Here is a 13,482-nt window from a genome sequence, read left to right as displayed (position 1 = left end):
AAATAGCGACCCATGGACAAAAGAGGAAATAGTCAATAGAACCACACCAGGAAATGGCCCAGATATTATTACCAGATGGGAACTTCAAAATAACCATGAAAATACATATTAAAGAATCTGGTGGAATAGTTGGATAGCATACTGCGCTGGTTTGAAACTGGTATGGACACCGGAAGAGCCATGATCTTTTAAACCAATCTTGTTGGGTGGAACTTTTTTGGTTGTTTCCATGGAGATGTGATTCATTCAACCGTGAATGAGACCTCTGATGAAATTATTTTCATGGAGGTGTGACCCTAGCCATTCTGGGTGGGTCTTAATTAGATCGCTGGAGTCCTTTAAGAGAGCTCATGGAAACAAGGAACTCAGAGAAGCTGAGAGACATTTTGGAGAGAAGCTAAGGTATGTAATCCAGACTTTGCCCCACAGAGAAGCTAACAGCTGATACAGACCCAGATGCTTGGAGATGTGGGAGATGAAGAAAGAAGGATATATGCAGATGCTAAGAGATGAAGTCCAGAGTTTGTCCTAGAAAAGCTAAGAGAGGACCCCCAGATGCTTAAAGAGAAATGCCCCAGGAGAACCATGCAGAGAGCTGAGAGATGCTAAGAGAGACACAAACCCAGAGACATTCCGGAGAAAGCCATTTTGAAACCAGAACCCAGGAGCAAAGGATAAGCAGATGCCAGCCATGTGCCTTCCAAATTGACAGAAGTACTCCGGATGTCATCGGCTTTTCTTTAGTGAAGGTATCCTCTTGTTGATGCCTTAGACGTTTAGACTTTTTATGACCTTAGAACTGTAAATTTGTAACCTAATAAATTCCCTTCATAAAAGCCAGTCCATTTCGGGTATTTTACATAACAGCAGCATTCGAAAACTGCAACACATGCATACACAGGAAGTTTCTGTTGAGAAATAGAAAGTAAAGAAAAAGAGACAAATGAAAATGCTAAAAACAAAAAATACAGTATCAGAAATTAAAAATCTCATTCAAATGACTTAACATCAAACTGAGAACAGGAGAGGAAAAAAATCTGTGAACTCAAATTCAAGTGGGTAGAAATAACCCCATGAGGAACACAAAGAGAGTGAAAAGTAAAAAAAGTTAAGGAAGCAATTGATATCTGTAGGACAGTATCAAAATGTCAAGCATAAATTTACTTGGAGTCCCAGAAGTTAACAGGAGGAGGAGGAGGAGAGTAGGAACAGGAGCAGAAGAAATACTTGAAGAGAGAATGCCAGAGAGTTTTTCGTAATTGATAACAGCATTGATGCACATATCCATGAAGCCCAGCAAACCCCAAGCAGGATAAACACAAAGCAAACCACAGATACTGTAGTCAAACGTCTTAGATTCAAAGATCAAAGGGAAAACAGCCAGAGGGAAAAAAGTTACCTAATGAAGAGGGAGGAAATGATTAGAATTTTTACTTACTTCTCATCAAAATGATGTAAACAAGCAGATAATGGGACAATAAATTTAAGGACTGAAGGAAAAAAAAAACAAAAATCTGTCTATCTCAAATTTTATATCCAGCAAAATATTATGTAAGAAATAATGTGAAATAAAGCATGTTTCCTAAATATTATGACTATAATAATATTAAATTGGGGAAAATTAAAAGATTTTTAGAAGTTTGAATTTCTATCAAAATCCTTCCAAATGTATTGATTTTTTCTTGTTTTTTTGTGTTTTCTTTAGAAGTTGCAGATACTAGAAACCTAACTCTTAACAGTCATATGCTATAGAGTCTAATCTAATCTAATTTGACAATGATATAAACAGATATTATCTACCTATCTATCTATAATATATGCAAAACTTGGCTCATTTATAAACCATTAGAAAGTCTTGTCTACTGGCAAAAGCTGTCAGAGCATATTAATTAAGTGGACAAATTATGCCTGGCTACAAATACTGGCTTCACCACTAATTCAATGCATGGCATTTAGGCAAGTTACTTATCTACTTTTTGACCCCTTTATCCCATCTGTGCAACAGTGAAAAGAAAAGAACATTTCTCAATAGGTTCGAGGAAGGTAATACAGTTATAACACTGCTTGGAACATGGTATGTGTGGGATAAATGTCAACCATTATTATCTGGACTTGGATATAAAATTACTCAGGTACTTTTATGTTACCTTGTTCTAGGCATGCTTGACCTAAAGCAGTGGATCTTAAAATTTCTACTGCAAACTCTAAGGAATATCCTTTCATGGTATCTGCAAGATCAAAACTATTTTCAAAACAACAGTACGATTTTATTTACCTTTTTCACTCTCATTTTCCCCCAAGGGTACCGTGCAGCTTTCCAGAGCCTATATGACATGTGCTGATGTCATTCTGCTAATAGTCATGGAATGTGTGCTCATGCACTATTTTCTTAGGCATTAAGTTTAGAGTGTAAATGGGTGCATTTTAGGGGATTAATTCAATTTGTTCTCAGAACTTCTGTGGGCTCTTACAAGCTTTGTCAGTTATACTGGCTATAATGTCTGTAACATCATTATTGTCACAAAATTCATTGTTTTGAAATCCCAAAGCTTTTCTTGCGAGTACAAACACAGAAATAAATACTTCTTGCTGCTTTGTTTTGCAGCAATAAATTGTTTTAACTCTTCAAGTTTTAAAATTTCACTCAGATTGTTATTTTAGAATTTAGTAATGCTTATTCTAAATTAAAGAACATTTTATATCTATTTTTGTTATATTTAAGGATGCATTTTTGGCTTAAAAAGAGGAGTTTGAAAGACTTTGTTTCTTACCCACAGCTACACCATCTACATCTGCCATAGTGAGCTTGTCACCTTCTCAATACTTACAAAATTTCCAGATGAGATCAGTGGTGATATTAATGTATGTAATTCTTAAAAAATTGTATAATAAAATATGTCAACATTTGGAAAATGAGAAAAGCTCAGTGAACCAACAGTTTCCCAATTACCATGATGCTACTCCATTATGTTACAAAACCATGTCTGCATAAAGATCCATTAAGAGTGCAAAACAGAACAATGGATTTTAATGGTTTAAGATCCCATATTGAAACTAACCTTTAAGAAATTAGCACTTGCTGAATTTTGGTGTTGTACCAAAGAATATCTACAATTATCTGAACAGACAAACTACTACTCCTTTTTCCAACTACATGTCAGTGTGAGGCTGGATATTTTTCACATAGTTCAACCAAAATGACCGAAAATTGTTAAATATTAAAAACACCTTAATTTTTATTTTGAACAATTATATAATGATTGTGGGTTCTTTTATGAAGTACAGTTGCTGCTTACAAATTATATATTCTATTTATATCTCACTAAGTATTTAGCTAACACCGTTTAGTTCTCCTATGAGCTTTACCTAAACATCACCCTAACACTCTCATCACCACTGCCTCATTTTATCCAGTATTGGAAGAGACAGAAATTTCTTTTCTCTTATGGTTTATATTCTGCTCTAGATTCCATTGCAACATACCCTCTTCAGGGTCTTTGTTTTATAATTACTCTACTTGTTCCTCCTTACAATCTTTAATCTTTCTGTCTCCCTGAATTCCTGAATTTATCCATCCAACCATTCATTCATTCATTCACTCATTAAATTATTCATATAACCCAAGATAGTTATTAAGCAACTACTGCCATGTTCTAAGGAACAGGGTTGTGGGAATTAAAAACCCAAACAAATTAAAAACAAGCAAACACTAGACCCTTATGGAGTGTTTCAGTCAGGGATGCGAGTTGCAGAATAAAATACAAAATAGAGTTCAGCGTGATCAGTCATTTACAGGTTACCATGGGGACACAGAAGATCTGCATCTAACCCTACCATGGAGAACTGGTTAAATTCTTCCATGGAAAATGACACTTAAATTGAGTCTTATGGAATAAGTCAGAAATTGCAAGTGCAGTGAAACAAGGAAAAGCATTGCAGGGAGTGGGAACAATATGTGCAAAAGCAAAGACATGGAGAAAACAACAAGCTTGATGACAAACTTCAGCTTAAAATATGGCTGTTAACACAGTATTCAAATAAGAGAATGACAACACAGTATTCAAATAAGAGAATGACCAAGAGATTAGGCTGCAGAGTTAAGCAGTAAAGTATGGCTATCGGATTGCTCACATGAAGTTATGGATACTACAAAAATGGTTTTAACATTGTATGCAGCAAAAGTTTTTGAAACTCAATGAAGAAAAGTATCAGACTGACATTATGGTCCTTTTAGCCACAAATCTTATTGACAAATTCTCCCCAATTTAGCTTCATTGCTCCAAGAAGGCCCATATCATAGTAAACGTTTTTACTGAGTCCTTATGACCCAAAGAGCACTCTTATTAAGTGGCTGTGAACTGAACGGCGGACTAAAGAGAAATGCCCTTCTTCTACAAGATATCAGTCTACTGGGGAAAATAGGCAGTATGACAATATGATAGGGGAAGTATATGTATTGCAGGAAAACTTGGCAAGGCATCAAATCAGATTTCGAAGATCAGGGAAAGTTTCTGAGAAGCTGGGTGTAAATTGAGATTGAAAGAATGAATAGGAGTGGCTCTTCCAAAGAGAAAGCAAAGGTAAAGGGAAATCAAGAAAAGGAGAAAAGAATAGTAGTACTCCCCATAAAGGAAGTAGCTTGAGAAGACTTGGTGGTGCCCTTTCTACATCTGCAAACCCTTTACACACACATACACACACACATGTGCAGACACTCTTAGTGGTTCCTACTTCCCACAGTGCATTGTTTCCATGCCTCTGCCTAAAATGCTCTTCCCACTATTCCCAATATTTATATCCTACAGGTCCTTCAAAGTTCAACCTCCTAGTCTGCTCTTAAAATCTCAGATAGGTCCTAGTTCTTCTTGAAAACCTTTCTCTGTAGTTCCAGCCTACGGAACTCTCCCCCTTCTCTTAAATTCTTAAGAACTTATTAAAACTGTACAAGAAAATTTAAGTTCATTTTTTAAGTGCTGGCATGTAAAATTATGAAACTATTAATTGGTTTTATCTCTACATCCAGGCTTTAAATTCCACGAAGTCAGGGACTGTCATAAAATGTGCTTGTGTCTCCCTCGTGACAAGCATAATCCATAACAAGCTTTCTTGAGAGAAGTGCAAAAAAGTGACACTTCTTTTGAACCTATGAGAAGAATGTCACAAAACCTAAGCATAAGGTAAGCTGAAGGTTTAAAAAATTCACATAGATGAAAAGGTCCCTTTAATTCTTTTTTATTGCCATATATGGTGGTGGGATGATGGCATTTTTATTAGTTATAGGAAGGCTACACTGACTACTGGGGGATGAAGAAATGTGTATGTTAATACATAACAGAGGGAAGGCAGAACTACCTTATTCTTGTTTTGCCTCATTTCCTTTCCTCAAAAAAAATACTATTCAGACTGGCAAAGCTAGGACAAGAATCAAAACAAGAAATTCAAAGACCAAGATATAGGAACATATTAAATCTCTTGAAAGAATTTAAATCCATTAATTTGGAGAAATTACATCACAAAGTACTAAAAAATGCATAGATGAGATAAGGAAATTGTTAAAATAATCTTTAAAATATTGATGAAGAGTTGACAGAGAACAAGAAATGCAGCCACTGTCCCAATGTTCAAAATAAAGAAGGCAGATTCTACAAACTCTAGCCTAGAGAGAGCTTGACATTAATTCCATACACTATTTCAAAGAGATCCTTAAATGCAAGGGGTGAGAGCTCTCAATGGGCACTGCTGCTCTATCTACACTCCAGAATGAGGTTCCAAGGAACAAATGATTACAGATTAACCTAACTTTATTTCCTTTTGTTTTCAGTATGGTTACATGATAGCTATTCTGCAGAAAGTGGAAATTCTTTTCAGCAAGGAATTTGACCAAGTTTCTCATGGTACACTTTTGGGTTACAGAAAGGAAAGTAAATTCCAAGGAAAGAGAGACATATGAATATATAACTGGTTGAATAGCCTTATGAAGAGTGCTAATACATGAACTAATATTATATTAGACACATGTAAGAGTTGCTATGTATAAAAGCATTTTGTACAAGTACTCTAACAGGTAAAATAAGTATATGAATATTATAGAGATGAATACTATAGTACAATGTAAGAAAAGAGTTCTTATGCTCAGAGCAGCTCAAATAAGGAAATGCCTGCTTCATTCAAGATTAAATCTTGAAAATTAGTTAGCCTAACTTGGTCTTAACATGCTCTGAATTAGGAAATAAGGTCATCTATTAAGAAAAAGAGTCGAGGGGGATGTAATTTGGGGGAAATGGAGTATAGGAAAAGTGTGAAACATACCTTATGTTGAAACTGATAAAGAGCTAATCAAGAAAGAATAAAATAAGTTCCTTGCACCATTAACCATCTTTCAGGCTGATGTTAGAGTGTATCAATTTGTAGTTGACCAAAGAACAGTTACATTACTTTGTCCAGCTACATTTCACAGTGAGGAAGGCAAAGCAGAGATAAAAGATAAAGCAAAAATTGGGAAGGCAGGTATCATAGGTTGCCAGTCATATGAGAGAAGAGGGCAGAAGCATCTCTTTATTACTAAGACTACAACATTCCATGTAGGCTCATTACAAAATAGAGAAAAAAAAAAAAACAACAAAACCCTGCACTGCAAATTTTATTCTCCAACAGGATAACCGGTAGCAGCAAGGCACAGATATTGAACTTACTTCAATAATAACAAAGACAACAAAAGCTTATTATATACCTATTAATATGTAAGCACCATGAATCCAACAATGAGTACCAGAGGCAGATTAGAGTGTGGTAGGTGAAAAATACCATTGAAACAGGTACTTTCAATGTAATGTGGCATAGTCAAAGGGGATACAGACAAAGATCAGACCTGGAAAAAAATTCCAAGGTTAAGAAGTTTTCCTGGGTCTTCCCCATTTCCTTTCCCCAGGATATTCACTCCCAAAGCCATTGTCTTGTTTCACCTTCCTGCTAATTCCTACTAAGGCAAACAGGAAGAGTTGGTATGTGAGTTAATTAATTTGAGTTGCCTTTGATTTTCTGAAAGGGAGGGTTCATTTTAATAAAAGATTATTAATGGCTAGAAATCATTCCAGGTAAAAGAAATTAGGCAATGAGTGTGTAACTACTAGCAGCAAGAGTCATATTTCTGTGGCAAAGGAGGCCACGCTCCAGAGCCTCTCAAGTTTTACAAGGTAGTTGTTCTTTACATTGCCCAAGTAATTCTGTTGATACTCTATATGCCCCAAGATTTTAGAAAGATGAAGCCTGTTAGCCTGAACCCAAGGGAGAAAAAAAAAAAATATGAAATAGGTAAGATACTTCCAACTGTTCTCAAAGAAATACATTCAGATACGATTTAGAGTAGCCAAGGAATTACTCCAATCCCAAGTAAATCAACTTGCCTATGGGCAAACTGGTTCACCCAAATAATTAAAAATTGCCAAAAACTCTTCTTATACCATGTCAAGGTGGAGAAAAACAAAACTATTGCACACACACCTAATAAATAAATACTTGTTGAATGACTACAGATGGCCTAAAGACTAAAACCACTGAAATTAACAGAATTTTAGAAAGAAAAAAATGAGGTTGTGTTTTTACAAATGTCCAGAAAATTTTGCTTGGGTAAATATTTCTAATTAAGTGGCATAAAAATTAGTGTCATAAAACTACATATCCCAGTAAATAAAAGAAAAGCCAAGCAACTTTCTGGTGAATCTGACATATAATCATTCTGACTTTCCTCCAATTTTTTTTCCTCCATACATTTTGACTTGGCATATCCAAATATTGCTTTGCCTTTCTATTTCCCTTCACCTGGAGAAATTCATCCTTATGACTAAATTAATTTTTATCATTTCTGAAAAAGAAAGATTAATTAGAGATTTTTGGGTGCATATTGTGTTATTTCAAACTAATCTGTAAAAAAAAATCAATATTCCTCACCTCCTACATTCACATTAATCTTAGTATCTACAATAATCTTAGTATTTACAACCTACAAAAATAGGTAGACCATTGAATTTCCCTTCTATGGTTTCTGAGAAAATTCAAGGTTATACAATGCCTTAATATATCAATAAAAATGATGTTAGCTAAAGATTTAATTGTTTTTTTCTCTTTTGTTTGAAAAACACCTATGCAAAATTGCTGCTATTTATTTAGAAAAATATTTTATTGACATTTATATGAAATAAGTTAATTTTAATGCTATAACTTATTCCTGAAGTTTGTAGTGTAATATAATAGTAATTGAAATGGCTTTTCTAAATAATGCCATAAACAAGTTGATTTAATAAGCCATAATTAAACAGATATAAGTACTAGGCATCATGAAGTTTACACACTTCTTTTTTCATTTGGTGTTACTAGAAATAAATAAAATATCTTTACATTTCCTTCCACACTCTCTAAATGACAGAAAACTATCTTAGACATATCATTTCATACCTGGACATACAGAAGCAGGGCCTTAAGGGGCTATTTATATTTCATACACTATAAAACACTATGGTAAGCATAAGTATTTTATATTTCTATTGGGTTTCATAGAGAATAAACCTATTTTAATTATTTTCTCTGTCATGCACTAGAAAGAGGTCTTAGAGTATAAGGAGAAATAGGATATGCTTATTTACACATTGCAGATTTCTTCTAAATAAACTTTATTGCCGTAAGTTTCCTAACTGACTTACATTTAAAAACAAATGGGTCTATTTTACATAAGATGCTTCAATTATTACAACACTATTTATTCTACAACTGTTACTAATATTCTATGACTGTAGACTTTATTTTTTAAATGTAACTTACATGTTTTAACTCAATGGCTCTTATTTTTCTGTGGAGTCACAGATTCCTTTGGAAATTTGAGGATCATGGACTGCTTCCCTAAAAATGCAGTGACCCAAGGCTTTGAATACAATTTCAAGGGCTTCATGCCCTTTTGAAGCAGATCTATGGCCAGGTTGTTTTATAACTGAACAGAGAATATAGTCTACACAATTTCCCCTGAAGAAGTAATAAAGTTTATATGACTTTTTGACAAACTGAGGTCTGCTTTGGAATTTTAGACATATTTTTGTTGCTATTTTTGGTTTTTACCACTTCATAATACAGTACCTGAAATGACCACTCCTAAAGCAAATATGTGTGTGTGTGTGTGTGTGTGTGTGTGTGTGTGTATGTGTGTATACATATATAAAACCATTTTAGGAAAAACAACAGATTCTTTCTATGCTATGAACCAAGATATCTACTTCTATCATTAAGTGTTTCAATGCTTATCTATGCATAACTAGAGGGTGGAAGATGTTACTACTAGGATTAGTTGTAGGAAATAGGTAATTTAATGAAATCACCATCAGGACTGCCCCTGAAAAATCACTATTAGCATGTTGTAAATGAAGTTCAATTTTAAAACGGCCAGTTCTATTTAAAAAACAATTGAGATGTCAATGTTAGAAACCAAGATGCCTGCAACCAGTCACCAGAAGTGAGACGTGCAACCTCTGGTGTACTGTTTATCACATGCAAAATGAAGGAACAGCCATGTGAAAACCAGTGAGCAAAAGAAAAACTCACGAAATCCGCAGCCTGAAATCACATGATCACATCACAACACAGCGGCTCACACAAATGTCAACTCTAAAGCAGCTCAGCCCACTGGTACAGGCTGTGGGCACAGACCCGACATGCAGAGACAGCGGTGAGCCCCTGCTCACCATTTCCCAAAATGCCGCGGTCCTAATGAAAACCGAAATTAGACACTGCCAAGCAGTAATTAAAAAAACAAAAAGCTAAAACTAAAACACATTTACTCTTTGGTCAAGCCCCTGAGCAGCCCACTGGAAGTTTGCTAGCTGCCCGGTAGAGGCTATCCAGTGTTTTGTAGCGAATTCCTCTGAAATAAGGCTAATAGATTACCCTACTCGGCAGCCCGCGGGATGAAGTTGCTTGCACCTTGGCCGGCTCCTAACGCCTAGACATGTGGCCTCAAACCCCGGTTACCCCTAATTTCCAAGCTACTCTACCTGGCCTTTTTCTGCTCCTGCCCTGGAGGCCCCGGCGTTACGCGGGGCTGCAGGGCTAGCTCCACTGCCCAGGCGCCCGGGCCGTGGGAGAACTGCGGCGGGGGCGCGCCCTAAACGTTCTCACGGCACAGCTCCGCGAGCGCAGCTGCCGGCGCGGCGAGCCCGGGTCCTCCTCCCTCCAGCGCCGCAAGTCCCCCGGGCCCTAAGCCGGGACCCCGGGCGCCTTCTCCTTTGCTCGTTCGCTCCTTCCCAGCGTGGGAACCGGGCTCTGGCCCCCCGGGGCTGGGCAACTGCGAGCGCGAGGGACGCTTCCCAAGGGAAATAAGAGGACTAGCTCAAGCATGGATCCCGAGGAGGGGGACACCCCTCTGGACTTCCCAGACCCCAAATTCAAGCTGGGGAGTCGAGATCCATGTGGATATGCAGCGACCACTTACTTGATGGCTTCCCAGACTTCGGGGCTGCGTTTCCGAATCTCCAGCAGCTCCAGGGCGCGCCTCGCAAATCCGCACTGCGAACACAGAAAGGGAACGGGCGTCAGAGGCGGGAGTGGTGGGCGGGAGAGAGGACCCTGCAGTGGCACCTGTCGGTCCCGCGCGAGTGCACCCACAACACACGCGGCTGCGGCGATCACGCTTGGTCTCACCCGGGTCTACTTGTTCAACAGGCTGGGCGGGACGCGACGTGCCCACGGAAACCGTATTCCCCGCGCTTCTCCCACAGACGCAATCAGTTCTCGCCTTTGTCTCTCCCTGTGTCTCCCCGTATCTCGTTCTGATGTCCCCAAAGACTCTTGCAGTTCCTGATCCTACTGCACTTCGACTTCGTTTTAGAACCTTTCCCCCTCCCTGCACTGAAAGACTGAAAAAGAAAGTAGCTGCCAAAACGCACCATCCTGAGGCCATGCAGGGCCGGGGTCCCTAGCCTGCTCCTGGAGCTCCCTTCCCCCGCAGGTGCCGGTCGCCTGGGGCTGCTCTACCGGCTGTTCGCAGCTTTTTGCTTCTGGTCTAAGGCGGGCAACGTATAGGATAACTGGATGGAAACCTGCTTGTGGAAAACCGGCCCTGCCTGAGTCCCACCCACTACTTCCAGACTAGGACGGGGGAACTGAGTCCTGGCCTCTCAAGCCGCCCAATCGCCATCCCAGAATTTACTGTGTGGAGGCAGCAGACCTAGGGGAAGGGGACAAAGGAAGCAAAAGGGCAAAGAGGGAAGGGACTGAAGGAAAATTTGGCCCAATTTAAAACAAAACAAAACAAAACATTTTTTGTCGACTATGCAATGATCAGGGAAAAAAATGTAGTTTCTGATTTACATTCCGTAGTTAAAAAATACTTCAACATTTCTACTGGGAAGTTGATAACCGTACAGATGGTTTTCTTGTCCTGGTTTTCAGTTTTGAAGCAGATGGACTCCTTGCTAATGCATTTCTGTGGCTGCAGAGCATTTACAGCGTTTGAGAAAAAATCCTGATTCTGCTTGGTTGCTTGGTTGAGTGTATTTAGTTCTATTTGTTATATATATATATATATGTATATGTATATATGTATATGTATATGTATATGTATATTCAGCACAGAGAAATAAATTCTGATAATGTGTTTGAGTCGCCTTCCTGATTTTTAAAAAATCTCATTATGCCATTTCATTTTGATTTCACAATTAATCATGATCACTCTGTGTTCCTTCTTCAAACGTAGGAATGCGAAGACAAATTTCTCAGGGTTCCCTCCATCACACATATATTCTCCCCAAACCCACCCGTCTAATCTAGTCCTATTTTAGACTTGTCATATTTGTAAACTCTTCCTTGCCTTGCCTATGATACTCTCATAATGGGCAACACCAGTCACAGTCAGTAAAGAAAGGTCTTTAAATAAGCCAGAAACAACTAGGGGGACAATAAGTGGCCATAGTAACAATAGGTGTTAGCATAACTCAAAAGTTTAGAGCTATTTTTGTTTTTTTTTTGTTTTTTTTTTTTTGTTGTTTTTGTTGTTGCTGTTCTTCTGCTATTTCTGAAAACTTCTTCCCTACTTCCAACCTGTGATACTGTTTTAGATCAGTAGAGTTTTTGTCCTCAGAGTATTTAGAACCTAAAACCCAGAAAGAAAAACAAAAAGAAATACATTGCAACACATAATTGAAAGAGGGTCATGTTAGTTTTTGTTTGTTGGTTTAGTGACACACTCCCATTGCCGTAACTTTGGTCAATATTCTATTCATCCTGGAACATAACATGCTTAACCCATTCATTTCTGCCTTTGCCATCCTCAAATTCCACAGTACACCAAATTCCTTGATAAATACTGTATTTAACCCCAGAAATTGCTGCCAAGAAAACTACTCAATTATATCAGGGGTGGACTCTTGGCTAGAGAGAGTCATGTCTTCTTCCCCTTCTCCCGTCCTTTGTGAGTAAGAAGCAACCAGTCTAGGGATAAGGGAAGCTGGAAACTACCAAAAGGTGGTTGAAAAAGAGATTCTTTAATCTTTATGTTTGATATACCCTGAAGAAATACTGAGAGTTCCTTGATGTTAGGGATAACCTTCGCAGCCTGAGTTTCATCATCTTCCAGGTCCATTCTTCTGTCTTATGTTTGCAGAATAGTTAAAACCTACTCGCCTCCCCTTTATTGAGAATAGAAAAGTTGCCATGACAACTTAATTAAAGTGTTAACAAGGACAATTATTCAGTGTAAAGCAACCCTCTGTAGACTTGTGGTTGTCTCTGGCAGAAAAAATCAATATACTAGTGTTTCTTAAGATGCTTTGTTTTTCCCATACCCAAAAATGACAAAAGTACAAAAGCAGTCAAATGTGCATTATTTTTACACTTGCAAATAAATGGCAATGGCAGTCAGAAACACAGTCTAAATCCTTACTACTCAGACTGTGGTCTGTGTATCAGCAGCATCAGCATGACCTGTGCCTTTATTAAAAATATAGAACCTAAATCCCACCCCAAACCTACTGAACCAGAATATTTATTTACTCAGATGATTCCTATGCATATTGAAGTTTGAGAAGCACTCATCTAATATCAACTCACTAAGATTGATAGACCCCAAAATGGTTAGTATGTGCCTGTCTACACTCAAGATTTTTAGAACCAGGGTCTTCTGTTTCTGAGTTAGTATTTTCATCAGTTCAAATAAAGAACTGGCATAAAAGGGTTCATCTAGTCTAGATTCCCAGGACATAAGAAGTTCATAAGCCAAAGAGAATTAAGATAGAGAGAGAAAGAAAGAGAGGATGCAGCAGAATGGTAGAACTGAGATAATCGTAACATTTTTAAAATAAAGATAATCCCTTCAAACACAAGCAAGAGAAGGTAAACTTCTACTTCTTCATCACTCTTTTTGCTCTCCTTTATTACTCTTTATTCCCTCTTCTTCTTAAAATTATTTACTTTCAATTTGTTTGAAACACATCTAGTTAGGTATGG

At 37.7% G+C, this 13,482-nt stretch overlaps 1 protein-coding gene across 2 annotated transcripts in view; it reads right to left on the bottom strand.

Annotated features, from left to right (window-relative positions):
- The window catches only part of GUCY1A1 (guanylate cyclase 1 soluble subunit alpha 1), a 50,856-nt gene extending 39,709 nt beyond the window's left edge, over positions 1 to 11,147 (bottom strand). Inside the window, exons 1-2 of one of the 2 annotated variants that reach the window (XM_037830877.1) lie at positions 10,926 to 11,147; positions 10,472 to 10,545 (exon numbers count right to left, since the gene is read on the bottom strand). The gene's annotated coding sequence lies outside the window, so the exon portion shown is untranslated. Of the gene's footprint in view, positions 1 to 10,471; positions 10,546 to 10,680; positions 10,831 to 10,925 lie in introns of those variants that run through there. The other variant, XM_037830879.1, reaches the window with a different exon arrangement.
- Between the last annotated feature and the right edge of the window lie 2,335 nt (positions 11,148 to 13,482).

Source organism: Choloepus didactylus, chromosome 3 (genome assembly GCF_015220235.1).
Source record: "Choloepus didactylus isolate mChoDid1 chromosome 3, mChoDid1.pri, whole genome shotgun sequence".
Lineage (NCBI taxonomy): Eukaryota > Metazoa > Chordata > Mammalia > Pilosa > Megalonychidae > Choloepus > Choloepus didactylus.
The sequence above is the reverse complement of the archived record's forward strand: the minus strand, read 5'-3'. Positions and strand labels throughout refer to the sequence as shown.